The sequence below is a fragment of the Cynocephalus volans genome, chromosome 4, assembly GCF_027409185.1.
Source record: "Cynocephalus volans isolate mCynVol1 chromosome 4, mCynVol1.pri, whole genome shotgun sequence".
NCBI lineage: Eukaryota > Metazoa > Chordata > Mammalia > Dermoptera > Cynocephalidae > Cynocephalus > Cynocephalus volans.
Window position 1 is genome coordinate 101332702 of NC_084463.1, and position 17073 is coordinate 101349774.

Below are 17073 nucleotides of genomic sequence, written 5' to 3' on the forward strand. Positions count from 1 at the left end.
CCAAGGAAGTTGTCAAATACTGACCCACACACCTACTCTGAATATTCCCAGAGAGAGATATCACTCTCTGGTTAAGGAAAACTATCATTGCCATTATGAATGATAACTCCATAATCACTATCAAGAATCACCATTACCTCGACTTTTAGCTTGTTGGAGACAGTAACCAGGACCCAGTGTCTGCTCCTGTCGCCTTTGCATCCTAACCAGTAGCCACCATGGGTGAGTGCATCTTCATCCACATTGGCCAGGCTGGTGTCCAGACTGGCAATGCCTACTAGGAGCATGGAACACGGCATCCATCCTGATGACCAGATACAAAGTGACAAGACCATTGGAGGAGGAGATGACGCCTTCAACACCTTCTACAGTGAGACAGGCACTGTCAAGTATGTGCCCAGGGCAGTGTTTGTAGACTTGGAACCATGGTTGTTGATGAAGTTTGCACTAGCACCTACCGTCAGATCTCCCACCCTAAGCAGCTCATCACAGGCAAAGGAGATGCTGCCAATAACTATGCCCATGGGCACTACACCATTGGCGAGGAGATCATAGACCTTGTCTTGGACAGAATTCACAAGCTGGCTGACCAGTGCACAGGTCTCCAGGGCTTCTTGTTTTCCACAGCTTTGGTGGAGGAACTGGTTCTGGGTTCACCTCTCCGCTAATGGAATATCTCTCTGTTGATTATGGCAAGAAGTCCAAGCTGGAAATCTCCATTTACCCAGCCCACCCAAGTTTCCACAGCTGTAGTTGAGCCCTACAACTCTATCCTCATCACCCACACCACCCTGGAGCACTCTGATTGTGCCTTCATGGTAGACAACGAGGCCATCTATGACATCTGTCATAGAAACCTCGACATTGAGCGCCCAACCTACACTAACCTTAATCGCCTTATTAGCCAGATTGTGTCCCCATCACTGCTTCCCTCAGATTCGGTGGAGCTCTGAATCTTGATCTTACAGAATTCCAGACCAACCTGGTGCCCTATCCCCACATCCACTTCCTTCTGGCCACTTATGCCCCAGTCATCTCTGCTGAGAAAGCCTACCATGAACAGCTTCTGTAGCAGAGATCACCAATGCTTGCTTTGAGCCAGCCAGCCAGATGGTGAAATGTGACCCCTCACCATGGTACATAAACGGCTTGCTGCCTGTTGTACTGTGGTGACACAGTTCCCAAAGATGTCAATGCTGCCATTGCCCCCATCGAGACCAGGCACAGCATCCAGTTTATAGATTGGTGCCCCACTGGCTTCAAGGTTGGCATTAATTACTAGCCTTGCACTGTGGTACCTGGTGGAGACCTGGCCAAGGTACAGCGAGCCGTGTGCATGCTGAGCAGCACCACAGCCCTTGCTGAGGCCTGGGCTCTCCTGGACCACAAGTTTGACCCGATGTGTGCCAAGCTGCCTTTGCTCACTGGCACGTGGGGGAGGGGAGAGAGGAAGGGGAGTTTTCTGAGGCCCATGAGGACATGGCTGCTCTTGAGAGGATTATGAGGAGGTTGGTGTGGATTCTGTTGAAGGAGAAGGTGAGGAAGGAGGAAAGGAATACTAATTACCCCTTCCTTTCAGCCCTGCAATATGTCGTACTCCCAGAACTTCATTAGCTGACAGGCATTAAGCTTTCTGTTTAGATTGTCTCACTCAGCTGTGAGTAGGTCTTATTTTTCCATATGTGCCTGTATAATTTTTGCATCATGTCTCAAAGTAAAGCATTCAAAAAGAAAAACTCACCACTTTTACCCTGGTCTCCTCATGGTGCCTTTAATGATAATAAGGACTTTCCACATATAATTTTAATTGAACCGTCTAAAGTCTACACTCTTAATACACAGCCCTGCCTCAGCCCTGGTCCAGGAGTGCAAAACCCTCCTTCCTTCTGCTGGAAGCATTTACATCTGCTTTTGTTGCTGTGTTCTGACACTGTGAACACTGCAGGGACAGGTCCTGGAAGACCATTCTGGGATGTGTGAGGATCCCTGGAGAGGGGGCAGACCTGGGAGCCTGAGCTGGGCACCAGGCATGGCAAAGAAAGGTCTCAGCTCTGCCCATGAGCTAAGAGCTGGCAATGACCTTGGACCATAACCAGGAACTTAGTAAGGCTCCACCAGGGGGCAGCAACTTTAAATAGGCTTCAGGCTCCTGTCAAGATTATTGGATGGAGCTGATGAGAAGTTCATAGGCTCCAGGGAACTGGCACCTGCCAGCAAAGCCACAAATCCACTAGTGATACAGAAGCCAGAAAAGAGAGAGAGGACTGGCTGGATGCTGGAGAAAATAAAGAGGTCACAAGGGATTTGCCCATGGCCAAACTTGACTCTGAGGGTTACCAGTGAGGACACTGTCACAGAATGACTTTCAAGGTCTCCTGCATGTCTGCACCCAGAAGTACTTTATGTTCTGCAGGGTCATCATCAGGTGAATCATCATTAACACCAGCCCCATCCATCCCAGTGAGGACCTGCCCTACACCAGGCACACACCTGCAGAGGCCAGAGAAGTCCAGGAGGTCCAAGATGTGTGTCCAGAGTTCTTGGACTTCCCCTGCAGTGACAGACATTAGCCCCTTAGTGGAAGGACTGTGAGGAGGCCTAGGCAGTACAGTCAGGGACAGCCAAGGATTCTCAGAGGTCTCAGGGCAGCTACACTGTTCCATTGTGTGCTGACTGCATGTCAACCCCATTGTACCTGGCATCCAGCACTGTGCCTGGCACATAGTAGGTGCTTACTGAGCACTCAAATGAGAAGATGAAAGGTCCCTGCCCTCAAGACATTTATGGTCTAGCAGGTGAGGCATGGCACATGGCAAATCTATGAAGGATCTTGCCCAGCAGTAGCCCAGGATTTTGGCTGTTGAACACCCTGAGGTAGTGGAGCACTTCCAGGACCAGGTGGAGGGTGATGCACAGGGAACGGTGTGAGCCTGGGCTGCTGACGAATGCTGCATGCGTTCACAGGGCTCAGCTGTCCCAGGAGTGCTGGGAGCTGCATGACTCAGGCAGGGCTGCAGGCTGGAGGGAGGGTGAGGCAGCTGGGGAAAGTGCCAGGGAACTCCAGGAGGAGCCAGTCTCAACCTGCCTTCCTGCTTCCTTCCCAGTTTACTGCTTCTGGGCAAAAGCCACCGCAGAAGTTCACAGACAAGCAACAGCTTTGATGGCATCTGCAACATAAATTGCAAAGATCAAAATGGGATACAGCTGGAGAGAGTTTCTGAGTGCCAAAAATAAGTAACATTCAGAGATTACTTCAAAAAATAGGAGCAGCTCAGTGAAACAGAAGGAGCTTGAGCCTCAGCATCAGACAAATCTGAGTTAAAATCCAGGCTTCGCCACTCGCTAGCATCTAAACACCCTTTCTTCTTTAATCTGGGTGCTGGAGATGGTGTCTGTAGGGGGCCTGTCTTATTCAGTTGGGACTTGGTGAAGGGTAGGTAGACACAGCCTTGTCACCATCACTGCACCTCCCAGACCATGGCTGTGAAGGAGCCTGGGCAAACAGATGCCCAGGGACCTTCATAAAGCCACAGGGACCTCCATATAGTGGAGAAGTCACTCACCTTTTCTAATATTGCACAGTAATTGTGTTTGCCTGCTAACATTTCCCTGAGCAACATCCGATGCCAAGGAGAAGGAACAATGTGGTGTGTCTGGTCCTCCCAGCCAAGACCCAGAAGCAGCCTCACAGGGTTATTTCCATCTGCTGTGTCAGGTTCTCAGCCTAGTGATGGAAGGATGAGAGAAGAGGAAGATCCAGCCCCTGCCCTCCGGAAATACAGAATCTCACAGGGCTAGATTCTGAGGAGCAAAGGCACACCATGGTGCCAGCCTCACCAGGTCACAGGGCCACAGCACCAGCCAGAGCAGGCTCCATGTGTGGCCACCTCTCAGCCTGGTCCCGACTGATCTTCCTCCACATCAGCCACACCCCCCTCTTTGTTGCTTCACAGCACACTGCAGGCCTTCTGTGCTGTTCCTCCTTCTGGAAGGCCCTTCTTCCGACTCCAATGCCCCTCCCTCTTTGGGAAGGCTTCCTGGGAGGACCTCTCTGCTCTGTTCTCCCTCAGCACTCTGATTTCTTCCATTAATATTCAGGCCTGCTCTGTGGGAGGGCCTGAATAAAACAGAACAAGGCTCCGCTTCATGAAGCCTCCAGTCCATGGACAAGTCAATTATCTCTCCAGTTTGAGATCGTTTGTGTGTGTCTGTCTCCCCACTGGGTTGTGTGCTCCGTGGAGGCAAGGGCTGTGCCTGTCCTGATCACTGTTGTGTGTGTCCAGAGCCTGCTCTGTAGAGGGTGCTCCATTGATTGAATGGCTCTGGGACAAGGAGTGTGATTGATAGCACCCTGGGAATTCAGAGGAAGTGGTCATGATGCTACATAGCCAAGGAAGTGTTCCTGGAGGAGGCTGTGGGTACTTTGTACAGCGGGGAAGGGCAGAGGTGTGGAGGTAGGAATGAGTCTGGGCTCTGCAGGAGACATGGGGAGGAGGGGTGGTGAAGTTAGCTGGGGGTGGGGCAGGAGGAGTTCAGGTGCTGTCTCTTGGGAACTTGGGGTCTCTCTGCCTCTTACATAGCTCTTGGTTTCCCCCAACCTTGGGTTCTCTCTCCCTCATCCCCCTACCTTCCAAAAAAGCATCAAAAAGTCCATGGATAAGTGACCCAAAGGGCAGCCAGGTAGGTGGCAAGAACTCTGGTTGTCTGTCTAGGACCTTCTTCTGTTGAAGCCCCAGCTTCAATCACCTTCCCTACCTAAAGTTGCCAGATAAAGTATAAGACAGCCCAGTTAAATTTGAATTTCAGATAAACAATGAAAAATTCTTTAGCATAAGTAATATTTGGAACATGCTTATACTAAAAAATTATTCATTGCTTATTTGAAATTCAAATTTAATGGAGCATCCTGTATTTTCATTTGCTAAACCTCACAACCCTTCCTCCACCCCTATTTCAGAATCCAGCATTCACCCCTTCCCTGAGCCCCAAGGGAACAATCAGGGGTTGTGGGCCTCCTGCAAAAACATACTCAACAAAACAGGAACCTAGAGCTACAAGAAACATTGAAGATTATCTAGCTCCATCCCTACCCCCCAGATATGGACTAGGAGGCCAAAGCCCTGAGGGGGCAGACCCTGGCAAGTTTGTGGGCTCCTCTCAATTCCTTGGCTGCAACTGGGACTCCCAGAGAACAGAAGGACTCTCAGAGGGGGACTGCTTAGGAAAGGCCAAGGCCCTCCCTCCATCACTCTAGGGCAAGGCAAGGCGATGAGTCTCCAGGTTCCCACCCCAACCCTGGGCTGTTTCCTGGATCCTGACACCCCCCAGGTGAGTCACCTTCACCTCCCAGGCTAGATTGGGCACAGAGCCCAGGTCCCAGGGCTCCTCAGCTCTAACCTCCCCCCCCCCCACCTCTAATAGCCCAGACAGGAGGGGTCCTTGGAGATGACCCAGCTCAACTTCCAGTGGTGAAACTGAGGCCCAGGGGTGGGGGTGGGTTGAGAGACAGGGACTTGATCAAAATCATCCAGCCAGTTAGGCCTGCAGAGCTCTCTCTGTCAAATGGCCATTCCCCACTCCCCGAGGAAATTGCCCACCCCTATTCTGCTCTATGTTCCTTCATCTCACTTTCCTGTCCTTGACATTATATTATGTATTAGTCTGTTGTCAGTCTCCAGTTAGAACATAAATCCTGTCTACTGTCACAAGATCATAGAACAGCACCAGGCACCAAGGAGGTGCTTAGTATTTGTTGAAGGAAATTGCTTTTTCACCCGGTGTGGAACAGGTTACATGATGCCACGGTCCTTCCCCCCCTCCCCCGCCACCTTGGACACGCATTGCAGCATCTGCCAGGAGACATTGGGCTCCACCAAGACTGGGTGTATGGCTCCTTCCTCTCATTACAGCCCAGCCTGGGCCCTGAGACTGACAAAGTATCAGTACAGGGTTGGGATGGACTGACAAACAGTGGGTTTAGGGCCACTGCTCAGTGACAGCTTGGGCTCTCATCTGCTTGCCCCAGTGCCCTCACCTAGACCACACAAGCACACAACACTGGGGCATGGCCCAGGAGCTCAGTCCCAGAGCCACACTGAGCTGACCACTCCCAGCCATCTGGCCGAGGGCACAGCTCTGAGTCAGGAGCTGATGACCTGCCTGCCTTGCTGTGTGACCTGACACGTCCCTATGTCCTGCCACACCTCGTTCTGCCTCTCTGTTCAATGGCAGCTCTGGGCTGACTGATCTCTAAGTTACCAGCTCAGCCCACCTGTAGCTTCTTCCCGCTCCCTCTCCACCCCCAGACCTCTGTCAGCCACTTGTCTCCTACCCCAAGGGTATTCCTTACCCTGTGGTCCCAGACCCTCCCCTTCACCCTAGTCAGACCTTTTGCTGACCCTATCTCCTGTCCTTCCCTGGGGCCTAAGCCCTGGTGCTGTCTGTCTTGGAGACCATGGGCAGTTGGGGCCTAAGGGACTGTCCCTGGAGTACTTGGGTCACTTTAAAGTCATAGAAAATGTTATCGGAGAAAAATCTGTAGACTTGCCTGGCTCCAGCCCTCTAACCAGTCCAGATGTCTTCTTTTGGATGCCTTCTACCCTGCTGTGTCCCAAACTGAACTCTTCATCTTTCCCCAGACCTTCTCCTCTCTCCCCCTCAGTGAGGGCACCTCCAGCCAGCTGGTCACGTGGGCCAGGAACCCAGAAATTACCAAGCCTCCTCTCACTCACTCCCTACCCCCATTCAATCCTTCACTAACACCTGGCCACCCCTCAGTGATGTCCTGGGGATTGCCCACTTCTCACCTTCCACAGCACTGCCTGTGTTCATACCTCATCTCCCCACCTGCACCTTAGACAGAGGGCTCCTTGACACCACTCTGCCTTTGACCCATATTCCATGCAGCAACCAGAGAGGGATCCTACTAACAGCAAACCCAGCACTGTCACTCCCTTGCTCTCAACCCTTCCATGGCTCCCATTGCCCTCAAGACAAAGTCCAGCTCATCTCATGCTGCTATTCCCCTGGCTGCAGAGCCTCCTTCAGCTCCCAGCCTCATCAAGGTGTTCCCTCCACCTGTGGTGCCTCTCTTCTTCCCAGTCCTTAGATTCCTCCATCTTCAATCACCCTGAGAGTCCACTGTGGGAATCAAGTTGTTATCCAGGGAGGCTGGATATGCAAGGCTTTTCTCAAGGTGCATGTGTGTGTTTTTAGCATCAGTCAATGTTTATCTATTTATTCATGTACTTACAAGCTGTTTCAAAAAGGATTTGAGGCAGGCCATTAAATATTTGATGTGTATTAGCCATGTGCAGCAAAGTCCTGCATGTGCACACATACACGCATTCACACTCCTATTTGCACCCCCAAACCAGGGCACCAGCAGGGCCAGGGGACAGGCAGAAGCTCACAGGAGTCAGGATGAGTTAGGATGAAGCATCTGGGTTCAGAGGGAGGTCTGCTTGGCTCAGAGTGACACAGGCATATGTGGAGTTGGGGATTCAAATCTGGAGTTTTCTGAGCCCAGAGTTTGAGGGGCTGCACCTGGCAGGCCCAGCCCTGCCTTCAAGGCGTTGCTTGGCTGTTGCGAGAGAGGCTCGCTGGGTAATTAAATGAAGCCCACTGGATGACTCACTCCTCAGGGCCCCACCCAGCTCAGCCCCCAGGGTGAGGGAGCCCAGAGGACAGCTGGGATTGGGAGGAAGGGGGAGCTGAGGTAGAGTCGGAAGGACAGAATAGTGAGAAGGGGCTGACGGACGGCAGGAACACAGGAACAGTGAGGGAAGGCTGCAGATGGGAAGCAACCACAGCTTCCCTCTGTGGCCCCTGCTTGCATTTCCCTTCCCTCTTGCCCAGGCCACCTTCAAGATATGTTCCTCTTTCCTCCAATCACATCGCTGGTGGGGGAATGGGGGGCGGGGGTGAGTGAAGGCTGTGGGAGCTGTTCAGGCTCTAGGTTCCCTGTGGGAGAGAGCCCAGGCCTCCAGCTGGGTGGCAGCCCTGTGGGTGCAGCATACTCTAGAATTCCCATCACACTTTCCAGTATCCTTCCATCTCCTCTGTTCCTCGCAACCAGTCTGTGAGCACATGTCACTACAGCCATTTTATAGGGGAGAAACCAAGGACCAGAATGTTGGTGACACAGCAAGGACTCCATCCCTTTGTCTCCAGAGGCTAAAATCCTCCATTTATCAGCTATCCCAGGTGCCATCTGCTCCTGATCCCTGACAGCTGGGCACAGCAAGGGAGTTCAAGAAATATGTGTGTTGGGTTGGCCGTGGAGGGGACCCTGAGAAGGGCCCCCTTTCTGCACCCTCCAGGCAGGGAGGCATCAGTGCCCAGTCTTGACCTCATGGGCCATTTTAGATGCTGACCCTTCAGCACTTTTACCCACAGAGCACAGGGCATGGGCCCAGCTGGGCACGGGAGGCCCAGACTCCAGTACCAGCTCTCCTGTCATTTACTGTGTGACTTTGGGCCAAGACTTGTCCTCTCAGGCCTTTCCTTTCTGCAGGTGAGATGCTGAGGTAGAAGGTCTTCAAGGGCCCTTTTTGTTCTGAGCTCTCTGGTCTTTGTAGCTTTCAGGTTTCTGTAGGATTCAGTTTGTCTGTCTGCAGAGGGTGTGGCAGGCTGGGACCAGTTCTCATCCCATCCTGCTGGTCAGCACTGAAGTGGTACTATCCAGGCAGTGGGGAGGGTGGACGGGGGACAAGGATTCTAGTTTCATCTGTTGCAGCCAAAGCTGAGGCTGGCCAGGCCTACTCCCCCAAGACCCCAAATGACCCAGCACTGAGCACTGGGAACTGACCCAGGTTGAGCTGAGGCAGCTGTCAAGGCAGCCCTAAAATTAGCCCCAATAGGGATAGGGAGCAGGCAAGCTGGCCAGGCTCCAGGCTCCCACTGCCCCAAAGGACTGAGCTCACACCCCACTCTAGACAGGAGAGGTCAGCCAGAGTTCTGGCAGTGACCTACCATGATGCTGGGTGGGGAGAGTCACAAACTGATATGGACACATTTCAGAAGGGGATTGAAAGGCAGAAGGCTCCCCTGCAAGTTGCTCAGGCCCTGACATGTCTCCCAGCCCTCAGCCCTTCAGAGCCCCGGGAGGGACCAGGGCTTGTTACACGTGTAGAGAGTATGTAACGATGCACAAGTACAAATAATGAAGTAAAAATAGCTAAAACTTAAAAAATAGCTAACCTTTATTGAGCACTATGCCCAGGCAAGATACTAAGAATGTTACACACATTATCTTATTTAATTCTGTTGAGATGAGAAAATTGAGGCTTAGAGAGGTTAAGTGACTTGCTCAAGGCCACACAGCTGATAAGTGACAGCTGGGGCTGGGATACACATGTGCACCTGTGTCTATCAATGCACTCACCTTGGTGCTTGTGAGCTGCAAGTGTGTGCAACTGGGTGGGCACGGATGATGCAGGAGTAGAGCAGCAGTGAGCGCACAGTGATTCAGAGCATGAGCTTTCTGCAGCTGGGGAGAGAGGAGACACAAGCAGGAGTCAGACAGGTCTGGGCCCAAGTACTCACACTGCCAGGCCCAGCTTCGACTTCCTCCTCTGTGAAATGAGTGTGATAATATTTGCCTCATGAGGCTCTGCTGTGAGAAAGAAATGTGATAACAATATGAGTACAAAGTTCCTTTCCTGGGGCCTGCCTGACACACAGTAGGTGCCCAGGATGTGGGAGCTGGCCCTTCCTTCCCCTTGTGGCTACACTACTTAGCCATCTGGGGAGTGGCTTGTGCCCTGGCTGGTTGCAGCCAGCTCACTGGATTAAAAAGGAGGCAGCCAGGGACAAGCGAGGGCAAGGCCCAGAGGGCAGTGTTGGGGTCACCACTGAGAGAGCACCCCGGGGAGGCACAGATATCTGAACAGAGCTCAGAGCCCTTGTCTTGGCAGATACAGGAGAGGCTGCAAGGCTGGAGATCCCCCAATTCAGGAGAAGCCCTCTCAGGAAAGCAAACACTCTGTCCCTTGACTCAGCCTTCAGCTATGCGGACACATCAGCCCTCACAGTCCTATAGGCAATGCCCACTGTGGACCAAATCTCTTCCAAGCTGGGCCAGACATCAGTTAGGCTGGGCCTTCGGAAGTCCCTGGTGACTCATTTGCTCTTCCTCCACCCCAGTCCTGACCTTGCTGCTGAAGCTGGGGTCTCCCTGAGGCTGCCCACACCTGGGTGGCTCCCAGAATGGGCAGCTGTGAAGCATCCCTAGGCAGACCGCTTACTCATCGTGTTGCCAGCAGTTTGGCAAGTTTGGTCTCTCCTGGGACCCACAGTGGAGGGAGCACTCAGATGAGTCTCCTGGACCATCCAGAAGCTGCGTGATGGAACCCAGAGCACACCGCTGCTGAGAGCTGGTTCCCGGCGGGACACTAGGTTGTAGCGCTCATGGATCCAAATGACTCACTGCATCCACCTCCTTCATTTTCCACATGAGGAGTGTAAGGCCAAGAGAGGGCCATCACGGGCCAACGTCATCTGAAGAAGGGGCATAGAAACCAGCCCTGCTTCCAAAGGAGGCTGTGAAAGACTGGTTCTGGAGCCCCCATGTGGCAATGTGGAAGAAAGGCAGGACAGGGAACGAGGCTCCCTAGATGGGGTGATTCCAGTGTGAGGTGCCCTTCCTGGGTAATAGGGTGAGGTTCTCTCCAGTTACACAATCTCTGCACCTAGTGGTCACTCCAATCCAATATCTAGCTTCCCCACCAGTCTGGGAGCTCCCCAAGGGTAGGGAGAGATCTGATCCATCATATCACTAGGGCATGCTGGGAGGGCATTATGAGGGTTTGAGGAATGGTTTGAACTGAATTGAATTCAGTGTAAATGGAAAGAAACTGTGGAATGTGGACAAAGATTTATGGACAAGAGTGTTCATTTAATAAATATTTGTAAAAGTAAAAATTGTGTTTATAATTGTTGAAGTGGGTGATGGTACAGGGGTTCATTATACTGTTCAATGCATTTTGTGAGTGTTTGAAATGTTTTGAAACAAAGGAATTAATGGAAAACATAAAGGTCTAACAATATAAATGTAAACAAATTATGATGCTGCTGTGCAAAGGAATAATGTCTAGAGACATTAAAAATGCTGCCATGGAGTTTTTTGTTTTTAATTATAAAGCTTTATTGACATATAATTCACATACTATACAATCCACCCATTTGAAGTGTACATTTCAATGGTTTTTAGTATATTCAAAACATTTTGCAGCCATCACCATAATTTTATAACATTTTAATTTCCTCCCAACAAAACTCCATACTCGTTAGCAGTCACTCCCCATTTCTCCCTGAACCTCCCTGTTCCCTCAGTCCACAAATCTACTTTTGGTGTCTATATATTTGCTTATTCTGCACATTTAAAATAAATGGAATCATGCAATATGTGGTCTTCTGTGTCTGGCTTTTTTCACTTAGCTTGATGATTTTGAGGTTCATCTCTGTTGTAACATGTATTAATACTTCTGCTTTTTGTGGCTGAGTAATATTCCATTGTATGGATATATTACATTTTATTTATTCATTCATTCATTGATGGACATTTGGGATGTTTTCATTTTTTTAACTATTATGACTAATGCTTCTATGAATATTCATGTACAAGTTTTTGTGTGGATGTATGTTTTCATTTCTCTTGGATATATACCTAGCAGTAAAATTTCTGCATCTTATAGTAACTCTATGCTTAACTATTTGGGGAACTGCCAAACTATTTTCCAGAAGGGCTGTGCCATTTTACATTCCCATCAGCAGTGTACCAAGGTTCTGACTTGCCACATTTGTTATTACCTGTCTTTTTGATTCTAGCCGTCCTAGTGGGTGTGGCCCAAGTAATTTTTAATGATCTGGGAAAATATCCTTAGTGTAATGTTAGATTTTTAAAAGCCAGCTTTACAACTCTATAAAATATATACGTCTACAGAAACCAGACTCAAAAATAATCTGCCAAAATGTTAATATGGTTATCTGTGGCAATTTGGGGTAATTTTTATTTGTTCCTAAATTTCTGCCAACATGGACATTCACTGACAGGAAGAAAAACCAATATTATAAAAGAAGGTTAAAGAAAAGCAATAATTGTTAACAGAAAGAAATACAATGCGAATAAATTAAAATAAAATATTGAAAATATATTGAATAAATCTGATGGTCTGGGCACTTGGAGGGGAGTGTCTGAGAAGCAGATGAGTCAGGTCACTAATTCCAGGGTATGGGGACAACCACAAAATGAACAGTCACTCTTAGTGGGAGTCACAGAAGGCTTCATGGAGGAGGCAACCCTGTAGCTGGTGGACTCTGACGCAAGAGGGGGATTTAGACTCATGATGGTGGGTGGGGTCATGCAGATCCCACATACATCAGACACAGGCCTAATCTCAGTGCACACAGCCTGCAGACAAGGGTACCTATGATGCTATAGGCAGAGACAGGGGTGACTGACCTTGTCCAGTGCACTGAGGATGAGTTTCCTTATCTGAAAAATGGCCCTGATAACCACCCTTGAGAGTTGTAGGGAGGCTTGAATGAGATAAGAATATGAAGCAGCCTTCAGCATGGGCCTGTCCCTCTACCGTTGAGTGATTTCCTGCAAGGTCAAAGTGAGAGGTAAGGTTGACCCCAAGGATGGTGCGATGGGGAGAAGTGGAGGAGGGGGAGGAATTCTTAGCTGGGCTTTGAATGACGGAGGGTTGGTAGAAGAAGGACCAACATTCCTGGCAAAAGCAGCTGGGATAGGCCTGATTGGGGGTGGGGTGTCAGAGGGAGGGGCACCCAACCTGTTCACAAGAGAGAGCTCACCACCTTAGAGATACATATAGTCTCCTGGGAGAAAGGCCAAGTAGCCACATTATCTACTTTTACCAGCTAAGCCCAGAGGGAGCACAGCTGGCTCAAGGTCACCTAGGGAGATCCTGGTCTCAACTTCTCAGCAGAGAGCTTTTCTGTAGGAAGTGGCCCCAGGACTGGGGACTACAGTAGGAATTAAGGATTTGCACCCTAAATTCCAGGGGGTATCTGAGCCATGTGTGTCCTCCCTACTCACCTATCCAGCAAGTAGCTCCTCTGGGATCATGGTGTTGGAATATGAAGGGGGAACAGTTTCACCTTCTTCTTTACTCTTCTGTTTTTCCCAAGCCCCCTATGCTGGGCAAGTACTACCTTTGTTACTATAGTAAATGGCACACAATACTGTTGCTGCTTTTTAAAGAACATTTCCAGGATAGTTTGATTAAGCCTTGCAAAAAAATCAGTGTTACAAAATCCTGTAACTTATTATCAAGTGTTTCTGGGAAAAAGGTATCCAGGGAGATAAAGCAAACATGACAAAATGTTAACAAATGATGCATGTAGGTGAAGGGTATATGGGTGTACCACTTTTTCAATTTTTCCATAGATTTGAAATTTTTTAAAAAGTTTTTTTGGGAAAAAAAGGCAAGATATAAAACCATACATACAATGTGAACCAAAAATTGGAAGGAGGGAACACCAAACAAAATCTTTGTGACCTTGAGTTATGCAAAGATTTTATAGATACAATACTAGAAATATGATCTATAAGTGAAAAATATTGCTAAACTGGACTTTATCAAAATTAGGAAGTTCTGCCCTTTGAAAGACACTGTTAGGAAAATGAAAAGACAAGGTACCAACTGGGAGAAATAACTGCAAATCACATATCCAAGAAAGGATATATATCCAGCATATATAAAGAACTCTCAAAACCCAATAATAAGAAAACAAATTACCCAGTAAAAAATGGGCAAAAGACTTGAATGGATACTTCACCAAGAAGGTGTATGGATAGCAAATAAGCACATGAAAAGATGCTCAAACACATCATTAGCTATTAGGGAAATAAAAATTAAAACCGCAATGAGATACCAGTACACATTTATTACAATGGCTAAAATTAAAAAGACTGACAATATCAAGTGTCAGTGAGGATGTGGATCCACTGGAATGCTGATGCACTGCTGCTAGGTGCGTAAAATAGATGCAACCGCTTTGGAAAACAGTTTAGCAGTTTCTTAAAAATTTCAACACAAACCTACCATATAACCCACCCACTGCACTTCTAGGTATTTACTTAAGATAAGCCAAAGCATATATCCAAGCAAAGATTTGTACACAAATGTTCAAAACAACTTTATTTGTAATAGCCCCAAGTGGGAAACAACTCAAATGTCCATCAATGGGAGAAAGGATAAACAAGTTGTGGTCCATGCATGCAACGGAACACGGCTCAGCAGAAGGGAATAGAATGATGGACAACTTCTGGACTGGTGTAACGAGGAGCTCTGCAGCCCCTCCAGACCCTCTCCCCAGTGGAGCAACTGCTAAACAATTATACATATACAATTAGATATCTATATCGATAGCTATATAGATATAGATATATGTTCCCTGGAAATTGTCCTAAGAGCATGTAACAAATGAAGGAAATTTATTCAGGAAATCCACTAAATTTCTGTAAGAACTGTAAGAGTCTGTGGCATTTGAGCCACAACTCACTCCTTCCCTGCCCCACCCCACACCAACTCAGCGTGATGTAAACTTCACTCCAGGCAGGTGAAGCCAAGAATACATGGCTCCTTCCCCCAGCTCCCAGTCGAAGGCTATGGTATCTCCACAGAAGGAGCAGGCTACGAGCCTTTCTCAGCTTCTTAGCTGTGTGTTGGCTGGAACAAATGGTCAGCCACACGCAAAAGAATGCGGCTGGATGCTTCCCTCACACAATATACACAATTTAACTCAAAATGGATCAAAGACCTAAACTTAAGAGCTAAAACTATAAAACTTTTATAAGAAGACATAGGGGTAAGTCTTCATGACCTTGGATTTGGCAGTGGATTCATAGGACACCAAAAGCAAAACGAATAAAAGAAAAAGTGATAAACTGGACTTCATCAAAGTAAAAAACTTTTTTGCATCAAAGAATACCATCAGGAAAATGAAAAGCCAACCCACAGAATGGGGAGAAATATTTGCAAATCATATGTCGGATAAGAAATTTGTATCTTGGGCCGGCCCCGTGACTCACTCAGGAGAGTGAGGCGCTGGTAGTGCTGAGGCCGCGGGTTCGGATCCTGTATAGGGATGGCCGGTGCGCTCACTGGCTGAACGTTGTGTGGACCACACCGAGCCAACGGTTGCGATCCCCTTGCCGGTCAAAAAAAAAAAAAGGAAATTTGTATCTAAACTATTTAAAGAACTGTAACATTTCGATGAAATAATCTAACTTTTAAATGGGCAAAGAATTCTAATTAGAAATTTTTCCAAAGAAGATATACAAATGGACAATACACACATGAAAAGACATTGATATCTTTAGTCATCAGGGAAATGGAAATCAAAACCACAATGGAAACCACTTCATACTCATGAGGATGGCCATAATAAAAACATCAGACATTAACAAATGTTGGGAAGGATGTGTAAAAATCAGAATCCTCACAGATCAATGGTTGGCATATAAAATGGTACAATTACTTTAAAAGAGTCTAGCAGTTCCTCAAACAGTTAAACAGGGTTACCATAGACTCAGCAATTGTATTCCTAGGTATATACCCAAGAGAAATGAAAAAATATGTTCACACAAAAACTTGAAACAAATGTTTATAGCAGCATTATCCATAATAGCCAAAAGGTGAAAGCAACCCAAAATGTTCATAAACTGATGAACAAATAAATATGGCATATCCATACAGTGGAATATCATTTGTCCATAAAAAGGAATGAAGTACTGATACATGCTGCAACATGAATGAACCTTGAAAACACTATGCTATGTGAAAAGGGTTACAAAAGACCACATATTATGTAATTCCATCTATGTGAAATGTCCAGAGTAGGCAAATGGATAAAGATAGAAAGTAGATTTGTGGTTGCTTAGGGCTGGGAGTGGGGGCAGTTTCAGGAATAGGGGAGTGAGTGATAGCTAAAGATTTTTTTTTTGAGGTGATGAAAATGCTCTAAAATTGAATGTAGTAATTATGTGTATATTTATGAATATTCTACAAACCATTGAATTGTACACTTTAAATTGGTAAATTATACAAGAGCACTTCAAAAAGTTCATGAAAAAATAGAATTAAAAGATAATACAAATCTTTCCATGAACTTTTTGAAGTATCTTCATATGTATATGAATTATATCTCAATAGAGCTATTAGTTTTAAAAAGCATATTTACTCAGATTTTTTTTTAAAGATTGGAAGGAAATATACCAAAATGCCAACAGTGGGTATTTCAAGGTGGTGGGATTACAGATTATTTTCTTCTGTAGTTTTTTCCTATTTTTACAATTTTTCTTCAGTGAACAAAGAAAAGATTTAAAGGTGAAAAAGATCAATTTAATAGGAGAAAAAAGTGAGCAACTGTTCTAGATTAAATAAAAATGAAGATACCAGCAATCAAATGCAGTGAATGAATGTTGATTGGATCCTGGATTCCTTCCCCATGCCCCTCCCCAAATAGCTGTAAAATACATTTTGGGAAAATGGGGGAAAACATGAAACACGAATATGGAGTAGATATTAGATGATAGTATGGAATTATTACTGCTTTTCTTAGGAGCTGCATGCTCAGGTATTGGGGGGTCATCAAGTGTCATGGCATCTGCAACTAACTTTCAAATGGTTCCGATTTTTAAACAAAGAGAAATCAGTGAAGCAAATAAGGCAAGACAATTGTTGAATCTAGGGAAGCATATGGATGATGCTCACTGCATACTTTTTTCTTTTTGTATTTGAGCATTTTTTTTTTTCTAATTGGAGGAAACATGTTAAGCAAATCACCTCCTGAGCACACAGTAGAGCCCCTCTGGGCTCTGGAAAGGTAGAAAGAGACCAGAAGCTGGGGCATGGGGCCAAGATCTGGAACCCTCAGCTGCCCCTAAAAGGAATGAGCCCAAGGGGATGGGCAATGGGGAGAAGCTCCAAGTCCCTGGATCTGGGCTTCCATAGTCACCCTGTTCTTCCCTATCAGATCATAATTGATTCCTTGAGGGTCTCAGGGCCTGCACAGGACCCAGCCCAGAAGATAGTCAATGAG

The 17073-nt window shown here is 47.3% G+C and overlaps 1 long non-coding RNA gene and 1 pseudogene across 2 annotated transcripts; one reads left to right on the forward strand and one right to left on the reverse strand.

Annotated features, from left to right (window-relative positions):
- The first annotated feature begins 218 nt into the window (after positions 1-218).
- LOC134375515 (tubulin alpha-1 chain-like) lies at positions 219-1562 on the forward strand (annotated as a pseudogene).
- A 195-nt stretch (positions 1563-1757) lies between these two features.
- Positions 1758-10432, reverse strand: LOC134375685 (uncharacterized). 2 transcript variants are annotated; one of them, XR_010023410.1, is made up of 4 exons: positions 10248-10432; positions 9386-9490; positions 3564-3724; positions 1758-3167 (listed from the first exon to the last, which is right to left on the reverse strand). It is a non-coding gene; the product is annotated as an uncharacterized LOC134375685 (long non-coding RNA). The 2 variants fall into 2 exon arrangements; XR_010023409.1 differs by lacking the exon at positions 10248-10432 and having other exon boundaries at positions 9386-9971.
- Positions 10433-17073: the final 6641 nt, after the last annotated feature.